At 35.2% G+C, this 22118-nt stretch overlaps 1 long non-coding RNA gene across 1 annotated transcript in view; it reads right to left on the minus strand.

Annotated features, from left to right (window-relative positions):
- LOC141396387 (uncharacterized) overlaps positions 1–21810 on the minus strand; it is a 118503-nt gene extending 96693 nt beyond the window's left edge. The window contains exon 1 of the long non-coding RNA XR_012411151.1: positions 21317–21810. This is a non-coding gene — a long non-coding RNA (uncharacterized lncRNA). The remainder of the gene's footprint in view (positions 1–21316) is intronic.
- Between the last annotated feature and the right edge of the window lie 308 nt (positions 21811–22118).

Here is a 22118-nt window from a genome sequence, read left to right on the forward strand (position 1 = left end):
ATTTTGAAAGTATTCCGTCCAGAATATACTCGTGCAAAAAAGGAAAACTTTCAAACTTTACTATTTTTCAATGTTAGATTCGGCAGAAACAATATTGATATGTTCGAATGTATTTGAACGAATGCCCCTTATAATGAATATTTAAGGAAAAATTAACACATTAGCCTATATAGGCCAAAATATAGGAAAAAGTTAAAAATTTGTGCATTTTTTTCATTTTTAGTGATATAGGAATTCAGTCTCGGAGTCGACCCGGAATGGGAGCCGGAGTCGTGAAAAAAACTCGTCTGGAGTCGGAGTCGAGTCAAAAATACCTCGACTCCGAAACCCTGGTTTTAGCTACATTGTCCAACCGAAATATGTAACTACTATTTGCAATTTGTCTTCTTTGGGGATTTAAAACAATCCCGTAAAGATTTTTATATAGGCCCCATAGAACTATAGCTCCCAATTTTTGGTATTTTGCCACATTATTCGATCGAAATGGATGAAATCTGTTATTAATATAATTTATGGTGGAGGGTATAAAAAGTTTGGCGCAGCCGAACTTAACGCCTTTTTTAAACCCCCTGTTTTTATAACTATTTTTTTTTTTTTCGTTCGTCAATATTCGTAATAATGTAGGTATCAATTGCTCAGTCTCTAAATGACATAGACGCCTGATTCTTCGTAGGCACGTTCAATATATAGCTAAAAATTCTTCATTTAAAAATCAGCTCTCTATGTTTGCGCTAATGCTAGTAAATTGATCTACAATTCGTGAGAAATGAATATTTTTTACAGAAAAATTCTAAGAGGTTTTTTCTGTAAAATAAAATCTTCAGTCAATATTAAGTTCCATTATAACATACAATACCCCTCTTCACTAAATTTCGCTGTCAAGCAATAAACACACGAATAAATATGTACATATCTCTCAATACTTAATGCATCAATTCATTCATCTATTCCCTACTATTTTGTGTAAATAGTCACTGGGGGAAAATAAGTAAAGCGAACGACGCTCACTTAAGTGAGCAAAAGAATACACAACAAAAATTTGCACAACGAACTCTCCGCTACACTTTTAACTTACAGTTTGTCATTATAACAAATTGACTGCCGTTACTGGCTGTGTAGAGTTATCTCGTCTTGCTGTTTTGACTGTCTATATGGCTGTCGTTCGTTTTAGTGTCTTTTAGTCCATTTGGATGAATACAACTCCTTGTGTATCTATGGATTTACTACATCGTACACTATGTATGTATGTTAAACGGTACTTTATGCCGGCGAGACCTTCTTTATATTGTGACTCACTCATTCACTCAGTAAATGCGTGTACTAGCTCCTCTACCTTCAATTTGTCTTTAACATCTTTGAAGTCATGCAGCCATGTCGATGGTGCTGCTTTAAATACTTTGGGGAATTTCGATAATGGAAATTAAGCTTTGATGCTTTACAAATTGGGTGCTTTAAAGGTAATTTCTTCAAATTGAGTTATTTTACGATGCGTTCCAGTCAACCAGCAGCAGCAACACTAAAATTCAAAGAAAGGAAATGAGAGCAAAACCTTTAAGTGGCATATCTTCATCATCAACCCCCACCCAAAGGCGTTTGGTTATTGCAAAAAAAAAAAAATAGTTATAACAAGTTGTGATTTTTCCATATTTTACTGTGACTGGATAGTGGTGGGCCATTCATTAGTTCCTTGGGGAATACTACCTTAGAGAATTAGATGATGTTTGCTTTGTTTAAGGCATCAATACAAATCTGTCATCAAATTTGTAAGAGGCTGTTGTGTGGGGGATTTGTTTGATGGACTCTTTTTATAACCTCCACCATTATATGGAGGGAGGGTATTATTAAATTTGTCATTCCGTTTGTAACACATCGAAATATTCATTGGAGACCCTATAAAGTATATATATTCTTGATCAGGGTAAAATTCTAAGTCGATATAAACATGTCCGTCTGTCCGTCCGTCCATCCGTCTGTTGAAATTAAGATACAGCTCGCAATTTTTAAGATAGAGCCTTGTAATTTGGTACAGAAGTTTCTATTACTCCTATGATGTTTGGTATTGCAAATGGCCTATATCGGTCCACGTTTTGATATAGCCTCCATAGAACGGTACTACCCGATTTTCGGTATTTTTATACCCTCAGCATTTATGCTAACACTTTCATACGGGCAAAATGCGCCTCATCGAAACAATGGTTTTAGACCCCAAGTATGTTTGAACGAAATGGGGTTCAGGCAATTTGGAGTTGATTTATCCATGTCCGTCCGTCTGTCTGTCTGGCTGGCTGGAGAGCACGATAACTCTCGAACGGATCAACCGATTCGGTCCAAAATTTGGCGTTTGTAATATTTTGCCCAAACTTAGTTTAAGTTCGAAGATGGGTTATATCGGTCCACTCCTTCCGGTACCTCCCCCACAAAAGTTCGGAAATGTTTGGAAAATTTGTGCGCACGATAACTCTTGAAGGGAGTCACCGATTTGACCCATATTTTGTACATCGTGAAATTTCTACCAGACTTAGATAAGGTTCCAATATGGACTCAATCGGTCCACTCCTTCGTGTACCTCCCACACAAAATTTCGGAAAAGTTCAGTTTAGGACCTGCTCTCGAATCGCTTTGATTTTTGTTGTACCATCTTGTATTCACTGTCCCCCATACGACGGTACAAATTTTATCAGTGGCAAGTACATACTTCCTGAGAAAATAACCTGAAAGGTGCAAAAAAACCTGTAACACCGTGCAGGGACGTAAGCAGGGGGGGGCACTGGGGGCCCGTGCCCCCCCCCCCCCCGAAATGGTTTGGTCGACTACAATTTTTTGAGCTACTTATCAAATTATTACCATTTATTCTATAAAATAATTTTTGTTTTTAAAATTTCAAATGATAACTGATATTGTTCTGAAGGTTCTGTACTGAAAATGTACTTTGTCATCAAGTTGTCTAAGAAATATTTAATTTTTTTTTTTGTTTGTATACTCTTTTTAGAGAAAGTTCCAGTGAAACTGAATTCCTTCTTTATGCCATGCCAGTGTTTTGGAATTCTGTAATAAATATAAAGGTCTTGAGGCTTTAAACTCATTTTGTGTTCAAAATATTTACAAATTCAGTATTGTGCGGGTTAGAAGTACATAAAATGAAATGTCTATTGGACAATATATACGACACATCAAAGGTTTTCCGTGGAGTATATCTCGAAAAGCAGTTAGAAAATTGTTTTACTGCCTTAATAAAAATGTTGTATTCCTATTTTATATCAACTAAACAGTGGGATAAAATAATGGAGAAAAATGTCTTCTTGTGCATAATAAAGTGATAATATCTGCTATAAATAGTATGCCCATCTAAATTTTTTTCCTATCAGTAAAAAATTTGTAGCTGAAATCAACCGTAAACGAAATTAATGCTCAAACTTTCGTTATATGGTATTGTATTAAAATCCGCTGTTATTTTTATTGTATATTACGGTGCTCTTGAACCAACTTTAAATGAAAGAAGAAAAACAAACATTTGCTGGGAAACCACAAGCCCTATCAAAATGGAACTAAAGAAAATGTTATAGCAAATGCAAATGCTCTACAATATTGTTCTTATATGATATTTTCGTAGGTTTTACCATTTCTGAGGTATAGAAGTTCAAATGTAAACAATTCACTGACTGTATCGTCTCCTTATAAAACAATGTCAGGACTACAATTTCCCAACTTAAGCTTATATAGCTCAAAAATGGTACAACCGAGTAAAAAAGTTACGAATCCCCATCTTGTAAAGAATTTTTACAGCTATACGATTTTCTGTAGTCCCATTTCGACAAGACTTACTGTTTTGAAGCAAATCGTGAAAACCTAACAAAAAACCCTACAAATGTGACCTGAACTTCTATATCTCAAAAATGGTGAAACCTAGGAACAAATCAAACAAATTTTCAAAGTTACAACATTTTCTTTAGCCCTATTTCGATAGGAGTTGTGGTTTCCCAACAAAATCGCGAAAATCTAAAATAAACCTAAAAATGTGAACTTATTTAAAATTCCCTCCAGCGATTTTTTCTTGTTTTGGGATTTTTCTCATCTATAAACATTGCTGTTTCAGAATCCACAAAAACTTCTCAGTTGTAAGCTCCATTCATTTAACGTTGGTTCAAGAGCACCGTGATATTGAACCCGCAACCATTAGGGTAACGATAAAAATGTACCTCATCGAAATAATGTTCTTAGACTAATCATATGTCAAACAATTTGGAGTGGATTTATCCCAGTTTGTCGTCTGTCTGGCTCGTGCCCATTAGAACTCTCGAAGAGATCAACAGATTTGGCCCAAATTTTGGATCTCGCAATATTTTGTCCAAGCTACCTTTGGACACCAGACTTCAAAATGTTTCCCTAAAATCTTGAGCAAAGTCCAATCCGATTTTTTCGAGACCTAGAGTAGGTTCACTCCTTCAGATACCTCCAACACAAAATTTCAATTATCCGATTTGACCGAAACATCCTAAAATAACGTACACATTAACCCCCTGTTTTTGTAAAAAAAAATATTGTTCTCACACGAAATGTCAAATTTTGTAGATCGATTTACTCGCCTAAGCGAATGAGGAATTCTTAACAATATATAGAACGTATCTACGAAGAATTAGGTCTGTATGTCATCTAGGGGCCGAGCTATCGATGCCCAAATTATTACGAATATAGACGAACGAACAAAAAATAGTTACAACAAGTAAAAAAGCGTTAAGTTCGGCCGGGCCGAACTTTTCATACCCTCCACCATAAAATATTCTGAACTAAAATGGAATAATTAGTTTTCATTCCTGTCCCCAACTTTAAGTGGGTACGTTAAAATGTCAGATAATGTACATAAAATGTTTCATTCGGTAGGCCCTTTTTTATGGTGCCTATATCTAACTATGTATGTTGACAATTTTTGGTGGGCTAGAAATTGGGAGGTACCGTTATATAGGGGTTATAATAAAACATGGACCTATGTTGACAGTTTTTGATGGGAGCCTTTAATGTCAAATAACTCCTAATTCGGTTAAAAATTGTAGCTAGAACCCTCAAAATACCGAAAATCGGTACATAACGTGGGAACTTCAAATGTCATTAACAGCTAGTTTGGAGGTATGTGGGCTATACGAAAATATGAACTTAAATTAACAATTTTTGTTGGCTTTGAAATTTCAAATTACAGAAAGTTTGTCCAAAAAATAAAGCTAAGGTACGGAAAATCGGGAGGTTTGATTTGGGGCTATAACAAAACATGGACCTACGTTCGGTTAAACATTTTAAGTAAAATCCTCAAAGTACCGAAAATCGGGAGGTATCGTTATATTGAGGCTCTGTTGAAAATTTTTGATGCAGATGTGTGGTGACCTATACAACCTTCAAATGTCAAATTACCGTTAGTTCGGTTAAAAATTTTAGCTAAAATTGCCATTTACTGAAAATTGGGAGGTACCGTTATATGGGAGCTATATCCGAACATGGACCTATGTTGACAATTTTTTATGGAGAGGTGTTGTGACCACTAAGAACTTCAAATGTCAAATTACTGCTAGTTCGGTTTAATATTGTAGTTAAAATCATCAAATTACTAAAAATCGGGAGGTACTTTTATATGGGAGCTTTATCAATACATCGACCTTTCTTGACAATTTTTGGTGGAGAGGTGTGGTGACCACTAAGAATTTCAAATGTCAAATGTTCAAATTACAGATAATTCGGTTAAAACTTGTAGGTAAAATTCTCAAAATACCGAAAATCCGTTATATGGGGATACCGAAATCCGTTATACCGAGGTACCGTTATATGGGGCTATACCAAAACATGGACCTACGTTCATAATTATTTCGAATATAAGTTTTTTGGTCACTAAGAACCCTAAATATCAAATTATAGCTAATTCGGTCTAGAAATGTGAATTTAAACGTCAAAATACCTGAAATCGGGCGGTAACGTTATATGGGGGCTATTCCAAAACATGGACCTATGCCCACTAGTTTTATAAGTTTATTGACATTTAAGAACCCTAAATGTCAATTTATAGCTAAATCGGTCTGTAAATGTAACTAAAAACGTCAAAATACCGTAAATCGGGGGTACCGTTATATGGGGGCTATACCAAAACGTGGACCTATATCCACAAGTTTTGTTATATAAGTTTAGGGACGCTTAGGAGCCCTAAATGTCAAATTAGAACTAAATCGGTCTGAAAATGTAGCTAAAAACGGCAAAATACCGTAAATCGGTGGGTACCGTTATATGGGGGCTATACCAACACGTGGACCTATGTCCACAAGTTTTGTTATATAAGTTTATTGACACTTAAGAACCCTAAATGTGAAATTATAGCTACATCGGTCTGAAAATGTAGCTAAAAACGTCAAAATACCGTAAATCGGGGGGTACCGTTATATGGGGGCTATACCAAAACGTGGACCTATGTCCAAAACTTTTGTTATATAAGTTTATTGGCACATAAGCACCCTAAATGTTAAATTATAGCTAAATCGGTCTGAAAATATAGCTAAAAACGTCAAAATACCGAAAATCGGGGGGTACCGTTATATGGGGGCTATGCCAAAAAGTGGACCTATGTCCACTGCTTTTGTTATATAAGTTTATTGGCACATAAGCACCCTAAATGTCAAATTATAGCTAAATCGGTCTGAAAATTTAGCTAAAAACGGCAAAATACCGTAAATCGGGGGGTACCGTTATATGGGGGCTATACCAAAACGTGGACCTATGTTCGCAAGTTTTGGTATATAAGTTTATTTACACTTAAGAACCCTAAATGCCAAATTATAGCTAAATCGGTCTGAAAATGTAGCTAAAACCGTCAAAATACCGTAAATCGGGGGGTACCGTTATATGGGGGCTATACCAAAACGTGGACCGATATAGCCCATCATCGAACTTGACCTGCATGCAAACAAAAGACGCATTTTCCCAAAATTTCAGCGTCCTATCTCCATTTTTGTGGATGCTAGAGTGATTACCACAGACGGACGGACGGACGGACTGACGTGCACAGATCGACTCAGAATTTTACCCTGATCAAGAATATATATACTTTATAGGGTCGCAAATGAGTATTTCAATGCGTTACAAACGGAAAAACAAACTTAATATACCCTCCATACTATGGTGGAGGGTATAAAAACAGGGGGTAAATTCTGAAACTTCTTCGCTATACAATTCATTGAAAAAAATTGGCTTTCTTGCCCGTATTCGATCTGTCTATTTATAAAAGTCTCAACTCACACAGGCTGAGGGTATATCTCTGTAGGCAAACCCGACTGTTACTTTTTACTTGTTTTCCAGAAAACAAAAGTTATGAATTTTCATAGTTGGCTTTCACGGACTCTATCACTTCTGGTAAAATAGTAAAGTTTTGGTGTTTTTATGCACTTAAAGAATATTATTTTCTTACAATAATGCCAAACTGTTTTTAATGGCACTGAAGTTAGTGTGTGATAGAGAAGATACGGCGTTATGTTCAGATGGAACTGTTTATATCTTCCAAAAAATGTATATATCTATTCGACATATTCGCGATTGCAATCAAAATGATTTCCAAAATCCATATTACTGACGATATTTTTAAAAACTATGCCAATAGCCTCGAATATAGAAAATATTTCGAAAGCTACTCGCTGCGGGATTAAGAAACCAAAATGTCAAATAAGAGCTAATGTGGTTGAAAATTCTGGGATACACCAAAACGTACATCTATATGGGTAATATTAATTTGAAAGATTTTTTAGTTATTGCTTCAGTTCTGTTGGAGAATTTGGTTAAAAACTTTTGTAAGGAAACTATGCCGAACGTGGTCTGATATGGTTCATCCAAGGACTAATATATTATAATCAGTTCCAAATTTCAATCTTGTATCTAAAATATTGTGATCTCTCTCTTTTGAATGTATATACTTTGTGGCAATATTGAATATACATAATATACGTAACGACACACAACATTTTTAATTTTCATGATTTTTGGTCAAGTTGGGCCCCCCCCGAAATGAAATCCTGCGTACGTCCCTGACACCGTGTGTAGTGGTTGGAGCGGAAGATAAATCTCGAACAGATCTGCCAATTCGCTCCCAAATTTGGCCATCGTAATATTTTGTCCAACATAGTTTAAGTTCCAAGATAAACCATGTCGGTCCACTCCTTCAGGTACCTTCCTCACAAAAGTTCAAAAATGTTCGAAAAAAATGTGCGCACGATAACTCTTGAAGGGAGTGGCCGATGTAACCCATACTCGGCACATCCTAATATATCTGCCAGATAGAGATCAGGTTCGAATATGGACTATATTTGTCTACTCCTTCTGGTACCTCCTACACAAAATTTCGGATAAGTTCACTTTAAGACCTGCTCTCGAATCACTTTGATTTTTTGTTGAAGCGATTTGCATTCACTACCTCCATTACGACTTTGGAAGTTTTTTCAAGGGCAAGTCCATATTTCTTGGGAAAATATCCCGAAAGTTTTAAAAAACCCTATGTCACCATATGTCTCGAACTGTTCTACCGATTTGGTCCAACATTGGTCTTCGTCATATGTTATCCGAATTTAATTTCATGGGGCATTACCGGTCCACAACTTCCGGTATTTCTCCCCAATATTTAAAAAATGTCACTAAAATGCTAGGACGATATCGCTTGAATGGGGCAACCAATTTGGTCCAAACTTTGGATCTCCTAAATATTTGTCAAAATTTAGTTTAACTTCTAAAATGGCCCATATCGCTCCTCCTTAAGGGTACCTCCCCCACAAAAGTTCATCATTTGTGTCTTAGTGCAGTTAATCCCTAATCCACATTTTTGTCGGCAAGTTCAAATTTTCAAAAAGGGCCACAAAATTCTGAAGAGACCCTAAATACATTCGATGTGTGCGTAGATGAAAGTTTCACTTCACATTGGCTGAGGCAAAGCCGACTGACACTTTTTTACTTGTTAAGGTTTAAGACTCATTGTCACACCGAAATCGCTTTAAATTGGTACTTAGTCTTCGTTGGGGGTATAAAACTTTCCCCCAGAAACTTGTCGGTACAGGTCCACGCCTTAGTGTAGCCCCCATAGAACGGTACCTCTCTATTTCCGGTATTTTGAAGGTTGTGGCCTCAATATTCTACCGAAATATGACTGAAATTTGGTACTTGGTCTTCAATTGGGATACTAAACCTTCCATTTGTCGGAATAGGTCCACGCTATCATATAGCCATATAACGATATTTTTAAGGTTTTAGCCTCATTATCACAACGAAATGGCTCAATTTGGTACTTAATCTTCGTTAGGGGTATAAAACATTCTCCCAGAAATTTATCGGTATAGGTCCAAGCCTTCATATAGCCCCCATAAAGCGGTACTTCCCGATTTTCGGTATTGTGACGGTTATGGCCAAGCAACCCACCGAAAACTTTCTCCCAGAAATTTGTCGGTATATGTCCACGTCTGCATATAGCCGCCATAAAACGGTATCTCCCGATTTTCGGTATTTTGACGGAAGGTGTCATAAATTTGAAATTTAGTCTTTGTTGGAGGTAATAGCCTTTCTGACTGAAATTCCTCGGTATAGCTCCACGTTTCGATATAGCTCCCATACAACGATACCTCCAGATTTTCGTAATTCTGAAGGTTTTGACGTCAATATCCCGCCGAACGACTGAAATTTGTTATTTAGTCTTCCATGGGGTTATAAAATATTCTGGAAGTGAATTATCAGTATAGGTCCGCGGGTTCCTATATCCCCCATAGAAGCGTTTGAAGTTTATGGGCTCAAAAACCGCTAAGCCGATCTTTCTGAAAATTTCAGAGTATATGATATTGGATCAGAATTGGAAAGACTTTTATGCAAATTTCTATAGAATGGTAACAGATAATGTCTCCACATTTTGGATGTGTGAAGGAATTTGGTCTAGAAATAAATTTTCCAAATTATATTGAAATCGGTTCAGATGTGGATATAGTCCCCATATATATTTTCGGCCGATTTCATGTATTTTATGCATTAAACACGCTATATTTACCCGATTTTAATAAAAGTTGGAATGTGCGACGAAAATTGGCCAACAAATAAATGTATCAAAATATATTTTACCTTATTCGGGGTAGCCAAGCGCACCGGGTTCAGCTAGTATTATATACGAGTATATGTTAGTGCTGGAGGATATTTGTGACAAACGAATATTTGAAATCGTATGAAAAGAAAATAGATTCTAACTCAGACATCGTTGATTTGAAGCCTGTGATAAGATTAATTTTAATTTAGTCATTATTTACTGCGAACTTTTTTCTATTGAGGACGAGTAAAATTAATTCAATATAAATCTCCTTTCTCAGGGACTTGGGACCTTGTCTCTATAGAACAATTTGAAATGCCCTACACAGTTTTTATTAAATAAAAAAAATGAAAATTTTCATGGCATGAAAATCATGAACTTTTTGAACTTCAACTGTGTATTCATTCAATATCTAAACATTGCTATCTTCAATTGTTTCAATGACAATGGATCAGCGTGTGTGTGTTTGTCCGTGTGTATGTTAGCGAAAAACAAAAATTAGGTTGTCAAACAACTAACCGATCAATTCAATTGCGATGAGAATCGCAATAAACTTTAACTCCCACACACAGAACATTGAATGGATAAAAGTTTAATTTTTATTTAGTTTTTCGTTCGCTCGTCACTTTAATAGAAGCTGTTGCTGATGCCGATGAGAGTGTAGAAAGAAATTAATGACAGTAATGATGATGAATGACGTTGTTGGTGGCATTGTAACCTCATGATGATGAATTGATGTTCATCATCGCTTACATTATCATTATGTACCTACATTTAGCTATTTGAAACATGCACCAACAGAGCAACAATTGTTTTGTCAAATAATTAGTTTACAACACGACAGATGTATAGTTTTTTGTTTTTGTTTTTGGTTTTAGAAGGGAGTATGGGGAATTTAATGATTAAAACTGTTGGTTAAGGTGAATTTGGTCTATAGTTTTTTTTCTATGAAGTTAAGTAGTGGGTAGGTGCAAAACATATCAAATGTGACGTGCAACATTAACTAAAGTTTTTTAAACGAATCAGAGGTATATATATCCACACTATCCACTTGGGAAGTTTTGGTGTCAAACATCCATTTTAATTTGTCACCGTACATTTTTTTTGCTTTTTAAAACAATCCTCGAACAACCCTTAAACTATAATAAAACGACAATTTTGAACTTTTGTGAATAATGTACCCGACGGTGATGTTCGATATAGAAACTCAATGAACCTTTGGAATAATGTTCACCATGTGTAAAGCTCTGTCTTGTCAGTTCGGAAAATATTTGAACAGTTTTATGGAATTTACTTGATTCGAATCTGATCTTTGTTTCGAAGACATATTGTGGGGATTAAAAGTTGCACCAAATAGATTGATCCGTTCAAGAGTTATCGTACACATCATTTAAGCTACATTTCTTGAACATTTGTGGGGAAGGCCGCGCAAGAAGTAGACTGATATGGAAGCAATATCCATATCTAAAGTAATTTCAATATAATTTTATACCCTGCACTACACAATGAGAATCTATGTAAATTTTCGCCGCAGACCAGCCATGTTACATATCTCAACGAGATAAAGTAATTTAGCGATATGTGTCCCTCCGCAATTATGGGCCCGATCGTTACGAAATTTTGTATAGAGGTCGGGTTTGTATCAGAACAGACACCTACAGTTATTAGTAATGATCGAAAAATATTAACGTTTGTAGGTCGCACTGATAGTCTGATGCACTTTTGAATATGGTTCCAGTTTATGACAATGTGATGATCAGATAATATCACTGTGCTACAAATTTGTGTTAATGTCACTGTGCTACAAAAATGCAGGGTTTCGTTTTTGTTGGAGTCCAGGGAAGACGAAAATACCTATGGTTTTTTCACATCACTTCGTAAAGTGATTTTATAAAGCGGTTTTTATCATTGGTGATCATTATGGCTAATTCGTTTTGAAAATGTAGTTTAAAAGGTCAAAATACCTGAAATCGGGCGGTGCCGTTATATGGGGGTTATACCACAAAGTGGACTGATATAGTACATGTTCGAAGTTGAAGTGGCCGCAAACACTAGGGCGATTACCACAGACGGACGGAGGGACGGGCATGCATAAAATACAAAAAGTTGAAACACAAAAAATTTCGTTACTAATTTATTTTTCAAACGATTTTGTTAGTTTTGATACCCTCCACCATAGGATGGGGGTATATAAAGTTTGTCACTACGTTTGTAACTACTCGAAATAATCATTGTAGACCCCACAAACTATATATATATGTATATATTCTTGAACAGCGTGCAATTCTACATCGACATAGCCATGTCCGTCCGTCTGTCCGTCTGTGGAAATAACTCTAGGGTCCGAACGGATTGACGTAGGTGGATAAAATTTTGGGAAAATCTATTATATGTATACTTTTGGTATTGAAAGCGGGCTATGTAGGTCCACGCTTTCGTATAGCCTCCAATGACGCGTCGTCGTTTTAAGGAATTTTTAAGATGTTTGTCCCATTTTACCACCGAATTGGTTGTAATTTGTTATTTTGTGTCTCCAGAGGCCAAAAAACATTCCTACCAAAGTTGGTTTATATAGGTCCACGTTTTGGTATTACCCCCATATAACGCCCCATATAAAGTACGTGTCATTTTAATATATTTTGAATGTATTAGTCCCATTTGACAACAGAATCGGTTGTAACTTTGTATTTTGCATTTCCAGAGACTAAGAAACATTTCTACCATAAAATGTTTATATAGGTCCACGTTTTGATATACCCCCCATAGGACGATATCTGCCGATTTTCGGTATTTTGAAGGTTTTGGCCTCATTATCACACCGAGATGGCTGAAATTTGGTATTTAGTCTTCGTTTGGGGTATAAAACTTTCCCCCAGAAATTCGTAGGTATAGGTCCACGCCATCATATAGCCCACATAGAACAGTACCTTATGATTTTCGGTATTTTGAAGGTTGTGGCCACATTAATCCACCGAAATGACTGAAATTTGTGGTGGAGGGTATAAAAAGTTCGGCCCGACCGAACTTAACGCTTTTCCTACTTGTTCTCATTTTCGAAAGCTAACATAATTTCCTTTAAAAAAATATTACATTATTTGGTGTATTCTACGCAACATAAGGCTCTAGGAAAATTATTTTTCTTGTTTTTTTCCACACTTCAACCACTGTAACTTAATAAGTCATTTACCGATTTTTAAGAAATGTAGAAGTAATGCCCGTTTAACGTTGAAAATCCAAGAAAGTAATTTTTCTCTATAGTTGCCGTTACAAAATCGGTGCCCGGACATAAGTCCCAAAACGATTTTGGGCGTTATGCCCGCTGTGTTTTGCGGACACAACTCCCAAAATTCGTTGGGAGTTATGTCCGTGAACCAAAGCGGACATAACACCCAAAAAATCGCGGACGTAATTCCCAACGACTTTTTTTCTTAATTTATAAATTATTTCTTTGCTTAATTTTGAAATTAATAGTTACATATTTTTTTTTAATTTTAGAGTAAAAGTTAGAATTTAAGCAGACTTATACATTTGAGAAGACCTAATTTAAAAACGAAATCATGCCCGAAATGCTACTTTCGTCTGTGGTGCATTTCGTTTTTCAGAAAGAATTTGAATATTTTTGCAAAAACTTTTATCTATTAAATTGTGAAAATATGTTTGTAAAAAATCGCGCGATTTTTATAAAAATATTTTCGCATGCGGCGCAGGATATATTTGAAAATCGCGCGATTTTTTTAAATATATTTTCGACTGCATCGCTTTTCGTTTTTCAGAATGTATTTTTTAAAAACTTTGTATTTTTTTAAATTGTGAAAATATATTTGTAAAAAATCGCGCAATTTTTTCAAAAATATTTTCGACTGCAGCGCCTTTTGTTTTTCAGAATGTATTTGAATATTTTTTTAAAAACTTTTTATCTTTTTAAATTGTGAAAATATTTTTGTAAAAAATCGCGCCATTTTCTTTAAAAATATTTTCGACTATATATATATAATATTTTTTAAAACTTTTTATCTTTATAAATTGTGAAAATATTTTTGTAAAATATCGCGCGAATATTTTCGACTGCGCCGCTTTTCGTTTTTCAAAAAGTATTTGAATATTTTTAAAAAAAACTTTTTATATTTTTAAATTGTAAAAATATTTTTGAATAAAATCGCGCAATTTTTCAAAAATATTTTTTGCCTGCAGCGCAAAACTTCTTAAATTGTGAAAATATTTTTGTAAAAAATCGCGCGGTTTTTTAATATTTTGCGGTGTTTTTCGTTTTTCAGAATGTGTTTGCGAATTTTAACAAAACATTTTTATTTTTTACTTTCTATTTTCCTGTAGGCAGAATTTTTCGTTTAAAATAGGTTTGAGGGCAAATTTTGAATACAGTTCGTTTTGTATTGGCTTCTACTTATTTTGTACTTAATTTTCCTAAAAATTTTAAATCAATTATAAATTATATAAATTCATTATTATATAAAAGATTCACTTTGGCAGTTTTGTTGTGATGTGTGTTTACTTTTTATTTTTTAAGTAAGCCCGCTTAATCAGATATTTGTTGTTTTCAAATTTTAAAAACAACAAGTTTTTAAAGTGGGTGTAGTTAAAATTGATTTACTTTAGGGAAGGGCAGATAATTCTAGTTTCGTCTAACGCCACTTGGACTCATCAGTTCTCTTAGTTCTTTGCATTGAAGCTGAGAACTCTTCCCCAATTTTATGACGACTCAAGCTCAAGAATAAATGTGGCCGACGAATTCGTTTAAATGTGAATTCAACAGAAACATTCAAAAACTCTCGTAGCCGCATATGCAAACCAAATTAAGTACTCCCACTGCTATGCGTCTCCACTATGCAGAGAATCATCATAACTATGTTGATTATATAAAAGTTCTATAAAAAATTACATAAATTTTTAAATTTATAAAAATCACTTAAATTTTAAAAACGGACATAACTCCCATTTGGACTTATGTCCCAAAGAATTTGGGAGTTATGTCCACAAACCAAGGCGGACATAACTCCCAAAATCGTTTTGGGAGTTGTGTCCGTTGATCACTTCACGAAGTGATCTTAGAACAAGTAAAAAGTCGTTAAGTTCGGCCGGGCAGAACTTTTTATACCCTCCACCATAAAGTAGTCTTAATTAAAATGGAATAATTAGAGTCCTTTTACAATTTTAGGTGGAACAACTTTTCGACAATGGTTAGACTCCTACTGCCTCCCACTATTGTTTAAATTACACTGTGAACACAAATGTTGGGACAGAGATAATTCCTTTTGGAGATGAAAGCCCTTGGTGTGTGTATATTAAAAACCCCGAAGGACAGATGCGCCGTGATTCGAACTTCCGCGTTATAGCATGATGAAGGTTTTGCAAGTTTTGTTTGTTGTTTTTGTAGAGCACTTAAGCAACGGTGAACAAAGATATAACGCTAATTCCTGACGGCACACAGGGTCTCTAACAAAAATTTCATCACGACATAACGCGGAAGTTCGACTCACGGCGGATCTGTCCTTCGGGGTTCATAATATACTCACCAAGGCCTTTCTTCCCCAAGAGGAATTTTCCGTGCCCCAGACTTTCACCTCCATTTTGTTGCACAGTGTTATCTGATCTAATCTAAAAAAATGTGTTCAGCTAGGGGAAAGGTACCATCTACGGGGCTATATCAAAGAGTCAACCTATCTTTAAATTTTTTGGCGGAAAAGTTTTATAGCTGCAGGGAACTTCAAGAGTCAAATTGAGGGTAGTTTCATCAAAACAATGTAGACCCTCAAAAATGGACCAATGTTGACGAATTTTAGTGAAGAAATTTCGTGACCACTGAAAATTCCCGAAAATCGGGAGGTACAGTTATATGGGAGGATATACCAAAACATGGACCTTTATTGACGATTATTTTTGAATAGACAAAATTGTACCTAAAATTCTCAAAATACCGATCTTTACAGCTAGTTCGGTTAAAAATTGCAGATAAAATTCTCAAAATACCGTTAAAAGGGGCGATACCGTTATATGGGGGCTATACCAAAACATGGACCTATGTAGACGATGTTTCGTTGGAGATGTTTTATGACCACTGAGAACTTCAAATGTCAAATTACAGCTATTTCGGTTAAAAATTGTGGCTAAAATTCTCAAAATACCGAAAATCGGGAGGTACCGTTATATGGGGGCTATACCAAAACATGAACCTATGTTGACGATGTTTGGTGGAGATATTTCATGACCACTGAGAACCTCAAATGTCAAATTGCAGATATTTCGGTTACAAATTGTGGTTAAAATTCTCAAAATACCGAAAATCGGGAGGTACCGTTATATGGGGACTATACCAAAACATGGACCTATGCCCATATCCTTTAGGATATAAGTTTGTTGATCACTAGGAACCCTAAATCCCAAATTATAGCTAATTCGGTCTGCAAATGTGGCGAAGAACGTCAAAATACCTCAAATCCGGAGGTACCGTTATATGGGGGCTATACCAAAAAGTGGACCGATATAGCCCATCTTCGAACTTGACCTGCCTATGGAAAAAAGACCCTCGGGTGCAAAATTTCAGCACTCTATCTCAATTATTGCGGACGCTAGAGTGATTACAACAGACGGACAGACGGACAGACAGACGGACAGACGGACATGGCTAGATCGTCTTAGAATTTTATCCTGATCAAGAATATATATACTTTATAGGGTCGCAAATGATTAGTTCGATGTGTTACAAACAGAATGACAAACTTAATATACCCTCCATACTATGGTGGAGGGTATAAAAACCATAGGTATTGGTGCTTCAGAACCCCTTGCTTTTTTTGTGTAGCTAACCGTATTTAGCAGGTTATATGGATCAAAACTTTTGTGTGAAAATTGGAAAAATGTTTAATATAATTACTACTATTACCACCATTTTTTTGCAGAAATTATTGAAAAATAACTGTGGTGGAGAAACAAGTGAGCAAGGGATATAGTCGGGACTGGGCCGACTATGTGATATCCTGCACCACTGTCCCTGTGCATTAGGTTTTCGCTAGTAAACACTTCTTTTTAAGATACAAATGAGTTGATTTTCTGTATGACAGAAAAACAAAACTTTGATTTCAAAATAAAATTCGATTTACCCAAATAAACACCCATGTTTTGGATATATAGCGGGTAGAATCCCATCTATACTTAGGGCTAATTGAACCAACATAATTAATTTTAATAATTTTATCTTTGACTACTGTCGACAATCTTCTTGGTACTGATTGAAAGCTTTGAAGAAAAGAAGAAGAAGAAGAAAAGAAGCAAAGGTGTTTCGTCGGTGTCATGCTTAAGTGTTCCATACGCCATATTTGACTTTTTGAGATACAGGTGCTTTCTACGGTTTTCTGGTATGCTCTTTTTGAATTTTTGGTCGGCTTTCTCCTGACTGCTCTAGTTTCCGAGATATCCACGCCTCGACGCGAAAGCATACTTTTTTTCAGTTGTGAAATTAATATTTTAAAAACTTACAAGTTTAAAAACACATTTCAAAAATTAGAACTTTAATTTTCGATTTAGAAACTTTTAGTTTGTTGAGGCAAACATGAAAAAAATGTTCACTTTGTTCCATATGGTGTACAATATTTCACATTTGTGTCATAAGTGTGGATATGGAACAAATCGTCAAAAATTCTCTATAACTTGTATATTCCAATATATATTCTTCTATAGTTTTACAAATATATTCTATATACTATTATTAAAAATTCAAATCAAAAATATAAATATTTTCTTTAGTCAGCTGTACGCAGCTGCGACGCAAAACATTAAAATGAAATTATCTCAAAACGGGAAAATGGCGTATGGAACACTTAAGCATGATAACGACGATTTGACATTAAATCAGATAATTGAAGGTATTTAAACTAAGATAGCTTAGCGTATTTTGCACTAACTCTGATCTGGAAATCAAATTCCACAAATTGGAAATTTTGAAATCGGAGCATATTTTTTTTCTAGTATTTGACCACTTTTGGTTATGCAATTGGGACCAATATAAATTTGATTATTATAGGTAGCTTTTTTTGAAATGCACCCAAAGCTGCGATATTCGTAATTACAATTCAAGTAAAACAATGGTAAAGGTGGTCTTTTCTTTTTTCCATTGATATGTTTTGCTTTGGGAATACCGCAGCTGCGAGAGCCCTGTTACTCTCTTTGACCAAAATCCTCTCCACCCATAAAAAATATGTTCTAACATAAAAAATATGTGGGTACCCACACATATTAAATTGAGATATGTTACAAAATGTTGTTTGGATCCAAACATATATTTGTTTGCAATCAGTCCCAAAAAAAAAAAAACATTTGTTTGGATCCAAACATATTTCTAACATATATTTTTCTGCGTGTAGTGGTTGAAGCACACCCTAATATATTTACTAGATATAAATAGATCAGGTTTGAATATGGACTATATTTGCCTACTACTTCAGGTAATTCCCACACAAAATTTCGGATATGTATTTCCGTTGAAGTAACTTGTATTCGCTGCTTCAATTACGACGGTAAACGTTTTTAAAGGGGCAAGTCCATACTTCCTGAGAAATCCGCCCGAAAGGTGTAAAAACCCCTATGTTACCATAGTGGATGTAGTGCACGATAACTATCGAACTAATCAACCGATTTGGTCCAAATTTGGGCTTCGTCATATTTTGCCCAAATTTAGTTTCAGGTCGAAGATTGCCATTACTGGTCCACAACATACGGTACTACCCTCCCCCCCCCTTTATTTAAGAAATGGCAATAAAACGGGGCAATCAATATGGTCCAAACTTTGGGTCTCCTAACATTTTGTCAAAATTTAGTTTAACTTCTAAACTAGCCCATATCGGTTCTCTCCTTAGGGCACCTCCCCCACAAATGTTCAACATTAGAGTCTAAGTGCAGTTTAGGGTTTGTTCGAATATTATTTGTATACCGATGCGTCCTGCGATATTATGTTTTCCGTATACAAGTCCATGCTTCCTGGCATCCTGATATAAAAGTTATACGATGACCCACTGAAATTACTATGGAAAGGATATGACTCCCAAAATAATATCCACTTCCATAATGGACTATGTCGGTCCATTACTTTAAGTACTTTCTCCGCAAAACTTTTGAACTTTAATCCTAATCCACATTGTTGGCGGCAGGTTCAAATGTCCAAAAAGAGCTACGAATTTCTGAAAAGACCCTAACATTCGATCTGAGGGTATATCTCTGTCGGCAAAGCTGATACTTTTTTACTTGTTTTTTTTATACCCTTCACCATAAGATGGGGGGTATATTAAGTTTGTCATATATTGAAGTAGGTGGATGAAATGTTGATAAAATCTATTATATGTACGTAGGACCTTTGGTACTGAAAGCGGGCTATATAGGTGCACGTTTTCGTATAGCCCCCGTACAAAGTGACGCGTGACGCGTCGTCGTTTTAAGGAATTTTTAAGATAGTTGTCCCATTTGACCACCGAATCGGTTGTAATTTGGTATTATGTGTTTTCAGAGGCTGAAAAATATTTTTACCAAAGTTTGTTTATATTGGTCCACGTTTTGGTATAGGCCCCATATAACACCCCGTATATAGTACCCCTCACTTTGCAATCTTTTGAATACATTAGTCCCATTTGACCACAGAATCGGTTGTAACTTTGTATTTTGTGTTTCCAGAGGCTAAGAAACATTTCCACCATAAAATGTTTACATAGGTCCACGTTTTGATATAGTCCCCGTAGGACGATACCACCCCATTTTCGGTATTTTGAAGTTTTTAGCCTCATTATCACACCGAAATGACTGAAATGTTGCAATTAGTCTTCGTTGTGGGTACAAAACTTTCCCCCAGAAATTTGTAGGTATAGGTCCACGCCTTAGTATAGCCCCCATAGAACGATACCTCCTGATTTTCGGTCTTTTGAAGGTTGTGACCTCAATATCCCACCGAAATGACCCCATAGGACAATATCTCCCAATTTTCGGAATTTTTGGAATTCACTTCAATACAGTTCGTGGTGGAGGGAAAAAAAAGTTCGGCCCGGCCGAACTTAACGCTTTTCTTACTTGTTTTTTTTTTATAAATTAGATACATAATCAACCCACAAAATATATGATGATCGATTCTCTTCCAAGGTAATGTTAGCACCGCAAATCGCCTTTGCAACAAAAAATATTTCGTAGGTGATCATTATCAAAACAATACTTTTCAATAAAAAAGCAGATGAAAAACAGATCTCGTAAAGAGAATTGCAGTTTTCTTGGGAAAAAATATGAAACATGGTTTGGGGCTGCATAACTTGGTGTTACCCTAGTTATATATATTTTGTGTTGTTTTTGCTGTAAAGCAGACCAACCAAATTTTGGTGTGTGCATTCGTCGAAATTCGACGACACATACAAGTGGAAGAGGTTTGAATTGTTTTCGCAGACACTTTCGTCGGAGTTGTATGAGGTTGCCAAGGAAAAACTTCTCATTGAACTTTTCTCTTTGCTTACCTTTACACTTCGAGCTGACGATTGATGTTTGGGTATAAAAAGTTTCTTGTTGAAGAAGTTATTGAAAAATAATTTCGGTGGAGAATATCCACAAACAAGAAACAAGGGAACTGATGAGATCCAGTGGCGTGGATCGAAACTATAGTATTCCCTGCCTTACCCCTTGGCGAACAATGCCAAATCTTTTCCACTAATAAAATAGTTGTTTTAAAATATTAAAACAACAACAATGGGATTAAGCCAGACTATTTTGAAAAAACAAAATTTTGTAACATGCTAATTTAAATTCTTTCCAACACATAACTTCAATTTACAATCGAATTTGGTATTTTTATTATTTTATGTTTAAAATAACAATTCTATGAGACTTGCAACGATTTGTAGATTTTTGTTACACACCATGGGAATCATTGTTTGTTCAGATATTGTTCACATATGGACGCTATCCACTTGTTGAGTTTTTACTCATAGGAATTTTTTCTTTAATTTTCCAATAATTGTTATGAAGTTAAATATTTTTTGTTTATTCCAAAAATTATTATCGCTGCCTTGAAACAGATGGTTGATGTCCATTGATTAACATAAGAAAAAGTGTTCATACATTTAATCTATAATTTATTTACAATTGTAATAACTGATTTTTTATTTAATAAAATAATTAATAAATTAGAAATTCGGATTTTTTTAAATATTCGCAAGTATATTAAAATATTTGTTTCAAAATTAAATTATTCAAAAATTGACTTACAGGACACAAAATTCCACGAAATTATTTATTCACGAATTTTTAAAATTCGTAACTTTTTGCAGCTCTCTCCTTAAATCCAAATAAATATATTTTCCTTTCTTGTTTTTATTTGATTCTTTATTCTCAATATTTTTCATTTCAATTTTTTTGTGTGTTTTTTGTAAGTTAAGTGATTTTTTGTAACATACGGAACTTATTGACACTGCACTTTTGCCGACACTTTTATTTTTTAAATTTCCAATGTATTTCTAATCTTCAAACCGTTCTTTTCATAAACGTCATAAAATTTATTGTCGTTAATTATTTTCATTATCCATTTATTATTACCGTTATATATATGATAATATATACGAAAAACACACACACTTAACAACTTGTTGGTCATTTTCAATTTTCGTTTCGATACATATCGACAGGACAATGTGTGTCCAACAGATACTTCCGCCTCGAGAGTTCCGTAACGAATGATACAACAACTGTTTTTCATTTACAACGAAAACATTCGAATGTGAAAAACTTTCAGAGATTTTTCCCAAAAACAAAAACCACCCCCAAACCACGGCGCCAAACCAATTGATACGAGTACGGCATAAAATCGAAAGCAACAACGACACGACCAGTTGAGAGAGAGAAAGATACTCCCGGCAAAAACCCATATGAAATGAGAGTGAGAAGGATAGAAGAGCAGGAGAATTTTGAGACGAGAGACAAAAAAAAAACAAAACAAAAGTGTTGTCAAAGTGTTAAACAAAAACGAAAAGCTTCGTGGTGAACGCCCGAACCTTGTTCGATAGTTAGTTAG

This window comes from Musca autumnalis, unplaced genomic scaffold (assembly GCF_047663935.1).
Source record: "Musca autumnalis isolate F117 unplaced genomic scaffold, ASM4766393v1 scaffold_3, whole genome shotgun sequence".
Classification (NCBI taxonomy): domain Eukaryota; kingdom Metazoa; phylum Arthropoda; class Insecta; order Diptera; family Muscidae; genus Musca; species Musca autumnalis.